At 40.3% G+C, this 15,958-nt stretch overlaps 1 non-coding gene across 1 annotated transcript; it reads right to left on the bottom strand.

Annotated features, from left to right (window-relative positions):
• Window positions 1–11,533: 11,533 nt before the first annotated feature.
• trnac-gca lies at window positions 11,534–11,605 on the bottom strand. Its single transcript has one exon. It is a non-coding gene; the product is annotated as a tRNA-Cys (tRNA).
• Window positions 11,606–15,958: the final 4,353 nt, after the last annotated feature.

Below are 15,958 nucleotides of genomic sequence, written 5' to 3'. Positions count from 1 at the left end.
TTGAGAAACTTGGTATTTTACTGACACGCTTGATGGAAATTGATGGATATATGGCATTTATTGAATTTCTTTACGAGCCGGTTCCGGTCCTGACGCCGTTTATTCAGGGCCTCTGTGTGTGTCTCGGATGTTATTCAAGTTGAACTCCTGCTCTGGCTGCCATGCATTGTTTCTCACACACACACACACACACACAGACTGACACACACACACACAGAGGAAACTGTCAGCCTAAAAATGCCCCTTGTATTTATAAATCACAAAGGCATTGCAATCAGATCACATTTAAAGAGATTCAGGATGACTGATAATAACCTTGTCCTTGTTGATGTAAACAAATATAATAATTTAACAATATTTCTTTTGACCCAATAAGCAAACATAATGTTGTGATTTGTAATTAGTCTTCCTGCAGCCCAATTGTAATACTTTTATTTACTCATTATTTAAACTTCACACACGAGTGTGCTAATGTGATGTGTTTATGTAGCAGCTGCAGTAACGATGCACAGATGCAGACACTAACTGATCACAAGCTTTAAAAAAGCATTAAACTATTATCCATATGATCTCCAACATAATTATTTTTGTAGAATCCTCTCCTTGTCATACAGTTTATCAATCTCTTATTTGCAGTATTTTCCATTATTAACTGACTGAGTGATGCAAGTCCATAATTTGTTTCTGGAACACTTTTGTTCATCTAAATGATTTAACCTCTTACTGTAATAAAGAGTAATTCACCGCTGTATGTGAACGTGTTCCCTGTAATCCATTACCATCATATTTAGTGTTTTCTTACAAGTGACTCATGTTGTATTTGATGTCACTGACGGTACGCTTTCATATTATTTTGAGGGTGTAACGTCAGTGCGTGGGCCTGGGATGCATTGGTTCCATTTTTTAAGTGCTTTTGCTGGCTTTTCCAGACTTGTAGACCCCAGCTTTAACACATTACAAGAGAGATTTGAGGGGTTTTCAGCTCGTGAGCTTTACTGACAGAGAAAGGCCTCCACACACGGTGTATGGATAGTGAAGCTGTGTGTGTGTGAGAATTCTTTTCGGCATCATTTATTCCTTTTTTAATTGTCCTTTTCAGCTGAAACCATATGTTTTTGTCGTTGTGTTCGCCTGGTGTCAATTAAATATTATACATATTTATTAATGCAAATTTACATTTTAAAGGTTTCACTTTTCACTTGTGTTTTGCTGTGTTGCAACGGTGATAAATCAGATGGCATTTTTAAAAGGTGCTTGTGTGTTATCTACAAGGACTGTTTGGGCAACAGCGCTTTATTGTCTATTTCATACTTTATTACAAGATAAGTGTAATCTTACCGTTTGTTACCCTGAGTTTCCCACAATGCATTGATGCTCCTTTTTAAATTTTACCATGAAAACCAATATCGTTTTTCTTTTTCGTCTGTTGTGTTTTTTGCCACAACCCCGAGTGCCTCGGTTTTCAAATATTTTGCTGTGCACATCATGCACCAGAGAGCACATTGTTTGAGATATTTTTTTTCCACTCAGTGTCAAACAGTAGCACTCCTATTCTCTTTCTTTTTTTGTCTCTTTTTTTTTCTGTTCTGTTTTACCCAGATCAAGAAAGTCCCAACAGTGTGTGATTTCAAGAGTGACTGAAAACAACTCCACTCTGCCATTGTTTTCACCATTTTAGCAGCACAGTTGTGTATCTAATTAAAGGCGACTCCATATGCTGCAGTGCTGTAAATAAATCATTTCTAAACTTATATATCGTGTCAGCAGAGGTGGAAGTGGCTGCAGTCATATTTAAGTGAGTCAGCAGGAGACCTCAGTCTGCTCCCAACTCTTATTAATTACATAGCCGAGTCATGATTTGCGGAAGTGAACTGAACAGATTGTAAAACCAGTTTGTTTTTGTCAAGAAACCTTTCTGCTCGTTTCCGTTTCATCACCTCGTCGTCTACACCTGGATTATCTATACATGCCAGGTGATGAGATGCAATCAAAGCTGCTTTAGCTTGACAGGATTCACCTGAGCCTGTGCCCTTTAGCAAGGCACCAAACCTCCCTTTTAACATGCTTTGGGTGAGAATGAGCTAAATGGCCAGTGCGATGTGTTTCATTCTGTTTCACGGCAACAAAACAACCCCAGTCTCATGACCTCATTGCCTTCAAAGAAGGACAGAATGGAGTGGCAGACATGATGGGCTGAGAACAAGTAAGCAGGTGTTGTTTTTATGGCGTTCTTCATCTCGTATAAGAAGAGGTGAAAACATTTTCTCCTCTCATAACCCTTAAAACCACATGAAGAGACGAATCAAAGCTGTGTGTGTGCGCGCGTGTGCGTGTGTGTGTGTGCACGTGCGCACACAAGGTCATTAGAAGGCAGGATTGTGTATGCCGAGTGTTTGATTACCCCTTTTTTGTTCAGTGCCAGGGAATTCTTCAATTCTTAGCTGTGTGTTATTGTGTTTGTGCGTCTGCGAGTGCATGTGTGAGTGCGCAGTCAATCACCGTGTGTAACCGTCAACGTTTCCCCGTGATTACACTACATGATGAGCTGCTAAAAAGCACGCACAGATTAAACAACGGTTAATGAAACTCTCTCGTCTCTTTCTTCTTTGGATGTTTCTGTCTCTTTCATGCACACACACACACACACACACACACACAGACACACACACACTCTCCTAACGAGTGCAAACTCATCACGGAAACACCGCAATTTGAAAATAACAACAATCATAAAAAAAGCCATACAAACATCTGCAGCTCGTAACTGACGTCTCGGGCCAACCCCAGCACACGTGCCTCTTAAAATCGGAGAACAACGGTTATTTTCATCTCTTAGATGTTGGAGTTTTATTCCTTTTCTTTTTCTTTGGCTCAACTGGAAGCGTTTAGGTCTTTCTTTTTTTTAATCAAAGAGCAAAGTCATTAGAGTTTGGCGGTGAAGGCGTCCGCGAAGCTCGTCTCTCAGCTCTGCCTGCAGTCAACGTCCAGACCGTAATGCTAACTAACATTTAGTGCGGATTTAAGGAATTCTGTTTTGTTACTGCATTTAAGAAATCTCTGCGTTAACGAAAAGGCACAAATCATGCATATGTACAATATATGTGACATTTTATGACCTTGTGTTTCAGCGTTTTCTTGCCACAACCAGTTGCTATTCTATTTTAGCCACTCTGAGGCTCGAAACGTCGTAATGACCATTTTTACAATGAAGAAAAAGAACAAACTCTAAATGAGACTGAAGACAGCAAAACTTTAAGAAACCATTAAGCACTAACTCACAAACAAATATGCTCTCACGTGAACGTGATGACGCTGTAGCCACTTTGTTACTGACAGTTAATGTTTGACGTTTTTGGATTTACGTGGCTTTTCTTTGCATCATCAGTGTATTCATTAAATAATCAAAAGCACTTAATAAACACCATTTATTTTGCATTTGAAATAATCAGCATTATACATGACATTAAATAGCTATGGATTTAGACATAAAACAAATTGGCTTAAATTGAAAAACAAAAAATGTGAAATAAATGTTGTTTTTTTTGTGCAGTGTAGAAAGCAAGTGCACAGAGAGACCGTAACTGTTTTCACTGCTGAGGAATGTGCAAAAAGAAAAAAGTGACATCCTGCAGAGAGTAAATCCGATTTAGATAATCTTATTGATAATGACTAACACAATGATTTACAAACACGCTCTCGTCTGTTTATGTTTATGAGGCATTTTTACAGTAAAGGATTTAATTATAACCAGTGAAACATTGATCATGCAAACTTTAAGCATACAAGCGACTTGATTTATAGGTAATTGCCGTGAGTTTGCAAGCTGAACAGAGTGATTTTCACTTTTATTTTCTTACTGTACTGCTTCATTTTAACTAAGTGTGCACAGGGCGGCAGAAAGAAATGTGTTCTGAGTTTTAAAAATTCAGCCCTCAGCTTCATGTAATGGTCACAATTTCCCTGTTATTGATTGATAAAGTCTTTACACACACACACGTGCACACGCACACGCACATACACACACATATATAGCTGCAGTGATACAGCCTGAGGCTAAAATGTGTTTTTGATATAGAGTCTCTTCCTCTCCCGGCATGCTTCTAATACTCTCCTTCTTCCCAGGATAACAGGGTCACAGCATGGAGACCTCAACGACTCCACACCTGGAATAACACCACCCAGAATATCCGCTCTGCTCTGCTTGTGAGCTGGTGAGTGTCTCTCCCTCTGTGTGTGTGTGTGTGTGTGAAAGATACGAGTATGAAGAAATACTTAGAGAAGCTTTATGAATGGGAGAAGGTCATCTTTTTTGTCCTCCCAAGTTCTGTCACTGGTGTGTTTTGTGACAGCTTGTTTTTGCAGCAGAGGAAATATGAAACACCCAGAGGCAGTTTTTCAGCGGCCAGTTGCTTTTTCTTGTGTCTCTACTCCTATTTAATCATTTTAATATACTGTACTTGTATATAGTCTTCATGGAGAGCAAAACCTGGTCCCAATGAGGTGGAACCTCATTTCTGAGGAACTGGTTGAGTTTAGGGGTTAGATCTGAACTGTGGTTAGGTAAAGGTTAGGGTCAGACATATACTGGTTTTGGTTAAGGTTAGGGATTAAGCTTTGGTTAGGCTGTCCAAATGAATGGAAGTCAATGCCTTATAAGGACAAATGCAGAAACCTCTGTTTGTGTGTATGTATACATGTGTATATATATATATGTATATATATATGTATATATGTGTATATATACATATACATATATATACATACATATAAAGAGAAAATTTAGCTCAAGTATGACTGATCCTTCTCTCCATGGCAAAATAAGAAGAAAAGACTGGATGAAAGGGAGGACAGTGGAGAGAGACAGAGGAAGAGGGCAGGTTCCACTCTGATCACCATAGGTCCACACTGTGAATGGGGCCTTCCCCCAGAGTGAGAGAATGGGGGGAAAAAGGGATGAAGTGAGGACATGGAGTGTGAGAAGAAAGAGAATTCATATATCAATGACTGTTTGATGCCTGTGGCGTGCCTCTGTAAATATAGTCCTCTTTCTTTAGCTTGCTCCTGCTCTTTTCTTTCTTTTTCCAGGCATCCCTCCCTCCCTCCTTCCCTCATACCCCATCACTCCCTCATTTTTTATATCCCTCTTTTTGCCCTCTTCCTGCTGATCCGTGCCAACCACCATGAAACCACCGCCACATTAGAGCCTTTAACGGGCACAGCCTGGCATCCTGCTCTGTCCAAACATATTATAGCCTCGACGCAAAACGCACATGTGTATATGCGTTTTATGCCGCTTACTGAATTCACAACTATAGGGTTTCTCCATATATTAAGGGCTGGGGTATTTTTCATCCCTGCAAAACTGCCACGTGTCATTGTGGCTCTGAATAAACTCCAGAGATGTTGACTACTTCTAACAGGTTGTGGATGGAGAAGGCAGCAAATACATGGTTCAGATATACCAATAGAAATGTGAGATTAAAGCTGAACAATTTACTATGAATGTGGTCTGGGCTGATGTTTATACAGTGGGATATTATTATTCCATTTCTAGCCGATACGACACCAGTGCACTGTTGAAGAATGGAGTGAAAAGGCAGGGCGTTGTTTTGGCTTTTGCCTCTCCAGCCTGTCTTTGCGTCCATTTATCATTTATTTATCCTACAAAATGAAGAGTTGTTGATTTTATTTAAGCCAGCTGACACACTGGCACTCCTTCACTCAGATCTTCTAATTGCTCCAGAAACAACACATTCTGACTCAGCTGAGCTGTTAGTGTGCATGTGTTTAACTGTACTCATCATCTGCTGGCCAGGTCTTTGATCTTTCACATGGACTGACTATCTGAACATGGTCTGAGTACACACACACACACACACACACACACACGTGCACGCACACATTTCCATTCAGCCTAACCAAAGCGTTATCCCTAGTGTTAACCCTAACCAAAATTCAAATCTTACTGCCTCACTAGGACCAGGTTTTGGTCTCCTTGAAGACTATTGGTCCTGACAAGGTTAGTGTTCATGCCAGAAAAGATCATAAATACAAGTACACACATGTACATGCTCATGACCATGTGAGGTTTTTATGATTTGTTAATGAGGCTGTTAGGAAGAAGCCACACCCCCTCAGCAGCTGGACTGATCACACCTGCAGAGCACACCAAGGTGACGCTTGTTTGTTTTTTTGCATGCCGTCTCATTTACTGGACTTTTATCACATGGAAACAATATGGGTTCATTAATAAGTGGGTCATCCTTTGTGTACTTCTGATGTCTCCCAGCTCTAAGAGCCCTGACCTGGTTTCACCTTTGACCTCTCTTTGGAGCAGGGGACTGTTGATCGTGATCATTTAAGAACAATACTACATGAAAAACTAGCACATGGCTGCAGAATACGTATTATTTTCAGTGTGCAACTTAAGAAGGGAACTGAAAACATGCCGTCAAAAGCTGTTGCGAAACTGCAATATACCAATTGTGAATTAGATTTGATGTTTCTGATTCCATTTAGTTTTTTAAACCAATCATAAAATGACAGCTGGACAATTACCTAATTGTCACAGATTGACAACTGATCACTCTCTAATTAAATTACAACAATATAACTTACACATGTCATGATTAGAGCAATCAGGAAGCATTCCAATTATTATTATGAAACACATTGTCACACAAGAACATGAACATTTCTTTTGGACTGGACTGACAAACCTGTCGTAGACTTGGGATTGTGGGCACTTTGTGGGGTTTGTGTTAGTATTATATATATATATATATATTATACTGTATATATATTCATCAAGTATCTTTTTGTGAGAGTTTTTTAAACTAAAGCGAAACCAACCAACAAAAAAACTAAATCCACCTTAATTCATCTTGAATACCAAGAGAGAGACCCGTCTGCCCCCCAATGATTTGACTCGGTGGTTCTTAAACTTTTTATACAAAGTACCACCTGAGAAAATATGAGCTCTAAAACTAACGCCATTATTGACAAAGTTAAGTAGTGTAAATAAGTCAAGCACATCGGCTGCAGACTTTTCACAGGAGGCAGATTTAGATACTTTGCTGTCTCATCATCCCCAAATAAACTGGTATAATGGAATTAGATTAAAATGGAGTGAGAGATTATTATTATTATTATTGTTCAATTCTTATTTTTGTGGTATTGTTTCATTTTCTATACACTCTGGTTCAAATTCCTCAGCTCCACTCCGATCACATAACCTGGTATACAGTCGTACAGTATTTCTGATTTTCCTCCAAGTACCACCAGAGGAAGCTCACGTACCACTGGTAGTACACGTACCACAGTTTGAGAACCACAGATTTAACTAAGTGATAATAAAATGAATAAATAAACACCAAACTCAAACCATCACACAGTGTGTGTTTCAGTCAATTCAAAATGCATTCCATATATAGCATGCAAAATATACATGTCAAACTATTGAACACACACACACACACACACACATGAATCATTGCAGGAAGCCACAGCATTAAGGCTCAGAATCACAAAGTCTTTGCCTAAATCTGTCCTGACTGTGTTGTGCTGAAAGCCCCGTTTCAGAGCTGACTGTCACCACTGAGCCAAGAAAAAGGCCTTTGGTTAGAAACACAGAGATTAGCAGCATGCATTACTGTCAGGGAGGATCAGTGTCCATGTCCTTTGACTCGGTGGCTATGTAAACAACATTTATAGGTTTATTAAAAACACCCCTGTATTCCTGTTGCAGTTAATGGTGTATGTGACAGTGTGTTTCTCTTTCATAACGTGCGGAGCAGAGGAGGTAATTACAACAGGCAGTCTCTTGGGCTGTGCACGGCGATGAATGCGTGTTCTTTTGCCTGAGAACTAAAAACAAGTGTTCCAACATAACTGGTGTTTTAGTGACAAACTCACCAAGTTTAATCGCTGCACTTTCACCCAAATATTCTTTCCTCACTCTTAATACAGTCTGTCTGTTTGTATTCTCCTACGTTTTCTTGAGGGTCAGCTTTGTTAATTTATCCTTGGTCCCTGAATGGCTTGCGGCCTGTATTTCAAACTGTGTTGACAGATAAGCAGCAGGGAAACAGATAGTGTAATTGTCCATAAATCAAGCGTGTAGAGGACTGCTGTGGATTCCCTTAAATACTCGTGCCTCATGTGGCTGAAAGGATTAGTGCATATAGATACGCAGAGCTGATACACAATATTTTTGTGTTGATGTCATTCATTATATTAGACTTTTACTTTGAAGTCGGGGCCATGGATTCTCAACTGTTATTTACAACCCTAAATGGCTTTTGCTTCTTTTTCTGGTGAATTGTTTTAATGTTTTCAGTTTTCATCATGCAGCCTTGGCTGAGTGGTCCGAAACACATTTTTTATTATAGGTCCTGACTTTGAAAATGTTTTGGAAACCTTGACTTTATGGTGCACTCAAGTCCAACTCTTAGCAACAGAGAGACCACTGGGTCTCCAACACACAAAAAAAACAACATTAAACTGAAATTGATTGAACCACTGAGTGAGAAAAACATCATGTTTTTATTTTGACAGGATATCAGTACTTTATACTGATCAACATGTCAAGCTGTGTGATGTAGTTGTCTAATCTTAACCACAACATGACCCTATATTTTTCAACTTATCCATCCATTTTCTTCCACTTTATCCTCCACACCCATCTCAGCTGACATAGGGCGATACGGAAGTTAAAAACAAATCTGTACAGGCAATAGTTTGACATTTTTAGCACAGAGACTGTGTAGCTTTGTTTAAAAAGTACAAAAAAACAAAGTGTAAAATGATTTATTGCATTTGCAAGTGGTGTAACATGAGTGTCATTTGGCAGCGCATGTCAATTCCAGTGCCTGGAAAATAGGGGTGACAAGACTGTAAATATGGTGCATACATATATATATACTTTATATATTATTTTTCCTTTGCTTGCAGTTTTTATTCTATTACCCCAAAATGTTCTCCTTTATAAGTGTTGTTATTACCATGAAAAGCAATCAAGGGTTTTTCCATAATCATCCAACGTCAACGTTATCTCTGGCAATAAGGCAGCACTTTTCTCTCCATTATCAAACCGGGAAAAAATTCAATAGAATAATTAGAGCTATTACGCAGATATACTCAGAATGATTTCAAAGAAAAATACACCGAGTGTAACTAGCTATTGTCCTTTTTGATAAAGAATGTTTTTTTTATGTTTGTTTTAGGCCAGTTTTAAGTAACAGGATCCAAAGAAGACAGTGGAGAAATGTCCATGTACATGGTTTGACAGGAGATGATGGATTGTTGGCGTGCATTTTTTTTTTTTTAAATCTTCTTTAGAAAACCGGCCTGATGCTATCTGCTGATCGGACTGCCAGGCAGCAGCCGAATCCCAAATACGATGAGGTGGTGAGAGGTTGAAATCCAGTGAGCATTCAAAACACGGCAAAAAAGGCCTACACGGGCAAGAGAGCAACAGCTCTGTGGACACAGCAAATTTACTCCTAATAGACTATGACAGGGACCCATTTTTAGTCCCGCGGTTTTGGTTTGGAGTGTGTGAGTGTGTAGACAGTCCAGGAAAAGAGATCATTGTCTTGTGCTGAAAGACAGAGCCTGCGTGTGCATGAGGTGGCCACTGGTAACCTTGGTCACATGTTTGTCCATGAGTTTAAATTTGATATGATGGTTTTTCTCCCTCTCTCTTTTTTCCTGTCACTGATTTTTCTCAACAAACATGAGTTTTATTTTAACGTCGGCTCTCTTTCACCTTCTTCCTCTCCCCCTTTACCCCCTTTTTTTGTCAGCAGCTCATTGAAAGAGCAGAGTAATAAAGCATAAGAATTTTAATCAGGCTTTTAAACAGTCCTCTCTTATTTGCGCTCTAAAGAGGTTTTTAACACCATTCTCAAGCCCCCCCCCCCATCCCTGTTTCCTCCTGCCCACAGTTCTACACCTCCCTTTGCTTGTTGAATATATGATCATGCATGATGGTTTAGGTATCGGCAAGAGAGTTGTTAGCATGTATGCATGTGTGTGAATGACAGACATATAGAGTATGTGTGGTCTCCGTGACTTGGTTTCGTGTGTTTTTCTCCTCTTTCTTTTGCATATTGTGTTTCCACGCGTGTGCGTATCATATCTCGCTCTCAGATCTCACACCACTTTCATCTGCGCCTCACTTTATTCTCATCTACAGCGAAGGAATGTGTTAGTTTTATGTGAAATCACATCACATGCCAACGGGCCTGTGATGTCGATGCCAAACTATGACGTCTCAATTCAGGCTCGCCTTCAAACTTAGATTTAAATAAATAATAATAAATAACCAGGAAGAGGTAGAGGGGAGACGCAGTGGAGCGGAGTTTGGGTGTCTCAGCCTGTCAGTGCTTAATAAACGTCGGCTCCCTTATCCTGGGAAGGGAGGATGGAAGCAGGAGAGACGAGGAAGGGAGGGGCTGAGTGTGGGGTGTGTGATTTAGGCTGAGGGATTTTTAATGAGGGGAAATCTCTGCAGGTAACTTCCTCTCTCTTCCCCCCCCTCCCCTCTCCCCACCGCTCCCCCCAAGTGTGGGGGGAGAAACCCATCTGGATGGACTAAACAGCAGATTAGCACATTAGCACTGGAAGACGGGCAGGCAGGCACCACAGGAAAGACCCAAGCTAACACATGACACTGGTGCACATGGTGTACGACTCATTAAAGGCGGACATAAAAGTTGCACTAAATTAAAGGCAACCTCCATCTGCCTTCATTAACAGATGGTAAAAGTTTGAGTCACGATTGCAGCTTTTGTGCTCGTTACACAAGCGTCCCAATGAAGCACACATCCTGAAATATTTCCTTTGACGTATCGGGTTAAGATGAGGTTGATCTGATCCAAGGACTTTTCAAAATGCGTCCTTCAGCGCTCTGAAATGACATCTGTCACCACCCTGATACTATCAAGGCGTTTGAATTGGTTTGAGGTGCACATTAAAAAAAAAGAAAAAGTATGAGAATAACTTAGCAGAGGTGTCACTTTCCAGAAACAATATCCTATGTCCTGTCCTCATCGCACACCGTTTCCTACCAAAATATGAGTGAACACAAGTGTTAAGACTGTTTTTACAGAAGGGAACACTTTTGAGAAACATGATGATCCGACCCTTTTATTTTCTGAATTAACGGGTCTAGATAAGAATGTAGATATTTCACAATCCTGCAAATCCCTGAACTACCGTACGTTCCGTGCAAAATAACAAGTGAAGTGCACATGTAGTGTTCGATGGCCCGGTGCAGCATGCTACGTGTACTTTTTACTCCCACAAAACCACACTTTACACCTTGCTTAGGTTATTTTATTGGCTGTCAACAAGCAACTGGCAAGAGCCCTTCTATAATGAAACAACAAAATATGTTTCATTTACTTTTAAGCATTTAGCAGATGGTTTTATCCAAAGCCACTTACAGATCACATGACTTTAACGACAACAAAACACACACTGTAGCTTGGAACTTTATATTGAGTTCAACAATGCTTCATATGAGATAAGGGGGCACCCAGATTTGAACTGGGGACCTCTTGATCTGCAGTCAAATGCTCTACCACTGAGCTATACCCCCATGTTTGAATCTCCAGTGTTTGTCACTCTGTCAGCAGTATCACATACACGAGGTGCAGATGTTATTGCAATAGAATAGACTAGAGGATGGACAGAGTCAGAGGTGTCCAGGGTAGATTGTCTTCATGCTTCAGTTTTTAGGATTCCAAACCTGAGCTATAAGAAACAAAGTAACCAGGCATGACTGGGAGGGGCACACGCTGCAATAAAGTGTGTCCCGCTGTGAGGTGCGGAGTTAGGAGCTGCTAAAACAGTCACATCTGAGCTGTGTGAACACATCATCATCTGCGCTCCTGGTGATAGGCAGAAACTCATCCCACCTCCACATGTTTAGGACATGTCAGACACAGGTAGTTAAAAAAACAGTCAACGACTTTAGTGTGTGTGTGTGTGATAGTAAAGGAGAATTATCAAAGTCATCACAGGGCTGTGTCCCCCTGTTGGTGTCTTTCAGCTCATGTTTTTGTTTTACAGCATACAACTTTACTGTTTTGGTTCACGCTCACTTTTCTCATGAGTCTTGTTTCCAGATGCACAGGGCAGCTGTTATGTCAGCACAAAGTTTGGTTAAATATGGGGCTACGTTTAGTGGCCGAAGAGTTCGCTGTTTGCTTCAGGAGTCACCTGGCAGTTATGGTTTTATGCACATACAGATGTAAGGATGAATGGATGATTGGATGGAAATCAAACTGTGGTAAATGTTGTGGGATTTATTTTTGAAAGCAAATTCAGAGAATATTTTATGATTGGTCTGGTAGATAATTTGAGTCAATAGCCACGAGCACAGCAGCAGCACAGTGTAATCCTTAATCCATAATAAATTACAGCATTCTACGTTGTCTTCCCTTAAAGTGTTTGAGTGTGAAAGCATTACTGAAGAACTGAATGTGACTCAAGCCTCTCTCTGAATTCTTACAGAAAACTGTCGCCAAAAGACTACTAGCATCTCTACAACTAGCTGATTTTACTAGCATAGCTGTTACGCTTGTAAAACACATCACTCTCAAAAACAAAACACTGCTATATAATGAGAAATACCAATTAATCGGCATTGTGTGAACTCATTGAACGTAACATACATTTGTGTATGTTTAAAAGTCACGCACTACAGCTTTGATGATGAGAATTTGTAACCATGGTTATGATCATGGGGTAGAATCTCTTCAAAAGAATTGTCAGGATATCACATTAGCTTTGTTTTTTATGTGCTATAACAGCTGTGAGGAGGTGAAGCAATACTCCAACACACAAACCCAAATATAGGCTTGCCTTTGTTAAATCTGAGTACACAAGCACAGTTGTACACCACTTTAATGACCTCATCTTGCCTGGCCAACGAGGTGTGCTATTAACAACATAACACATGCTTAATGAATGCACACAAACACACACATGGGCAAGTGTACACTGTCTGTCTGCACAAAATGTTACCTAGTTAACACAGACACAGTCAAGCTCACCTACACCTAAACACACACACACAAACTCACATTGCCAGGCCATTTTAGCACTCACTAATGAAAGGGAACAGACTTTATTAGCCCGCTTTAATGGCCAACACCCCACATACCTAATCACACTCACACAGAAACACATGCACATTTTCTCTCACAAGTCAAAACAAAGATATCATAGATATAGATATAGAGCTGCGATTTGATGCTCGGAGCGCCGTGGATAATTGCACTTAATTCCATTTCCACTGGGTAGAGGTGAAAGAACTTGGTGCCATCCAAGCGTCCATCTGGTTTCTGTTTCAGGCCGTGGACCCCTCACTGCTCCACCAGTTCTAGCGGCATCAACATTACACCCATTACACCCCACTAATATTCCAACATGATTCTTGAGCAGCTCTTTAGACCATGGAAATCAATTTAAAAGGAAAGCAAAAAGGAAAGGAAACATCCTGCATCCTTGACCCACAGCTGGAAATCATGAGTGCACTGTGTGAGCTTTATTATCGATGACAAAATCTTGCTTCAGCTTTGAAAAATCTAATCCGTTTCTCCTATTCTAACCAAATCCTGATATTTGCTAATCCATTTTCTCTTTATTTGTCTGATGCAACCTTTCATTTTCCCTTTAGGAATTGTTTTAGCTCTACCCAGTCGTGTTTGAGCTTATCTCATCCTCAGGCAGAGTCAGAAGTGCTTGTAGCCAGCTGTCAGCTGGGACAGCAGAGAGTCTGGAGGGAGGATGGACAAAGTTGTAACACTAGAACAGCACTCATCAGCTTCAAGTCCATATAAATTAACTGTTGTGCCTATGACTCACACTGGATGTGTGCAGAAAATGTGGTAATTGCATGAATTCACAAAACATAAAGTCCCCTCTGATTTGATTTATAGGCTTTAAGTTGCGTTATAAGTTGAGTTATATCGAAACGCTCTTGTTTCCAGGTGTCTTCGACTCCAGAATCAACTTCTTTCACATTCTGTTTTTCTAAGTTCAGCTCAGAAACATGAGAAAATACCAAGCTTCAATTTTAGCTCTGGCTTACCCTAGACTCTGGTGATTTATTTAAATTGCTCTTGTGCTCACATGAACTAATCGACTAGTATTTATCCATACAAAATATTAATATTTATCTAAAACGTGCAGTTTAAGGAAGCCATGTTAGAGAAGCTCTTTGAAATGCTTTGAAATACAAGTTTGAGTCGTTTTCTGCACATTATTCTCACCCTTTAAACAAAGACTCCTCACTTGTGACACATTCCCGCTTTGGAAAATAAATTCTGAGCAGAGCTTTTATGGATATGATACATAAAAATGTGTGTGTGTGCGTGTTGTTCGAGTGCATGGGAATTGTGTTAACATTGCAAAGTGGTCACGGCATCGCGGCGGGGAGAGCTGGCAGCGGCTTTACTGTCCAAATTAAAACAGCAGAAATCACCACAACAATTGAGAACAGATTTTCACCAAGGTGCCTTAATGACACAGTCAACCCTAAAGAAAAACACACACACACAAGGACACACTACCACACACAACTGTGACACACTCACAACTGCTAATGATCGACTATAAGCAAAAGCTTCAGGGCTGTCTCATCAGTGAACAGGTTGTAATTTATAACGTAGTCACTCTAAAGTTTTCTAAGTGTGTGTGTGAGTCCATGTGTATATACAGTATGTGTGTGTGCCTTTCTAGTAGGCATCAGAAAACACACACCCGCTGTTCCAGTCTGTTTCCTCCCCATAAAAACCAACACTTAGCACTTCATTCTCGAGCACTTCTGACAACATTATACAGGTTAGTTTAAGGGAAGGGAGGAAAAAACAAAGCCAGAAAGAGTGAACGGAGAGGAAGAATGAGGGAGGGGGTGAAAAATACGGAAGCCTGGTCGCTCAGCTGGGAATATTCAGAGAATTGTTTTTAACGAGTTAAAATAAATTCCCCGCACAAATGAGGTGAAGGAAAGAGAGGTTTTAGCGAAGTGGAGAGAGCGCGGGAGAAGGAGGGAGGTGAAATTGAAGTGTTTGGCGTGGTGTTGGGAATATTTTACAAGCTGCATTAACGGCCGTTCTTAAAACGCTGCTATTAAGAAATGGCCAAAACGTTGTATATCATGGGCGATTATGTTCACACACACACACACACAGCTAAACGCTCTCATATTACACACCAAGGCAGTTAAACGTGTGCTAGTCCAACACCTTTTATGTAAATAACAGCCTTTTTTCTGCCGAAAACAAAGTGCACCACTTCTACTACTACACACACTATGTCCTATTCCACCGCTGATTCAGGTGATGGAACGGGTTAGAAAATGGTACATTCAAAGACAGACACATGATGACAACGCAAGTTATTGAAGCCAAGTCATATTCCAGAGGCCGGAGTGACCAAAACACCTCATGTGACAACATTAAAACTCTTTCCTGAACCATCAGTAATGTCACTCGAACCTTACATTTTTTGTTTTCATGGCTTGACCAAGTCAATGCATATAAAACATCAACTACAGCCTTCAAATCAGTTTTACTGTTGTTTTTGATCTATGTGTACCGTCGTTGCCAGTGGATGTGGACCATTTTTTGGCTGAAGCATTGGCTCAGGTTAGCAGAAATATGGCTCTTTGCTTCACCACGTACAACAAGACCAGTGTACGGCAGCAAACTCTGCAACACCTCTGCATTATTTCCCGTTGCACTGACTCCTGAAAATGCTCCGTTTAACTGGCAGGAGAACCGGTGGAAAAGGATCTGATTTTATTTTTAAATTATGATCCATGAATCATGCATATATGAGGAGAGAAAGGTTGGAAATATTAAGACATCAGACGTTATAGAGCTGAATATTTTCTTTGTCATTCTAGGCGCCAGGGTTAGCTTCTGGAGGAAGTGGCAGGCAT

The sequence above is a fragment of the Solea senegalensis genome, linkage group LG17, assembly GCF_019176455.1.
Source record: "Solea senegalensis isolate Sse05_10M linkage group LG17, IFAPA_SoseM_1, whole genome shotgun sequence".
Taxonomy (NCBI): Eukaryota; Metazoa; Chordata; class Actinopteri; order Pleuronectiformes; family Soleidae; genus Solea; species Solea senegalensis.
Note: the sequence above shows the minus strand (reverse complement) of the source record. Positions and strands in the feature narration are given on the sequence as shown.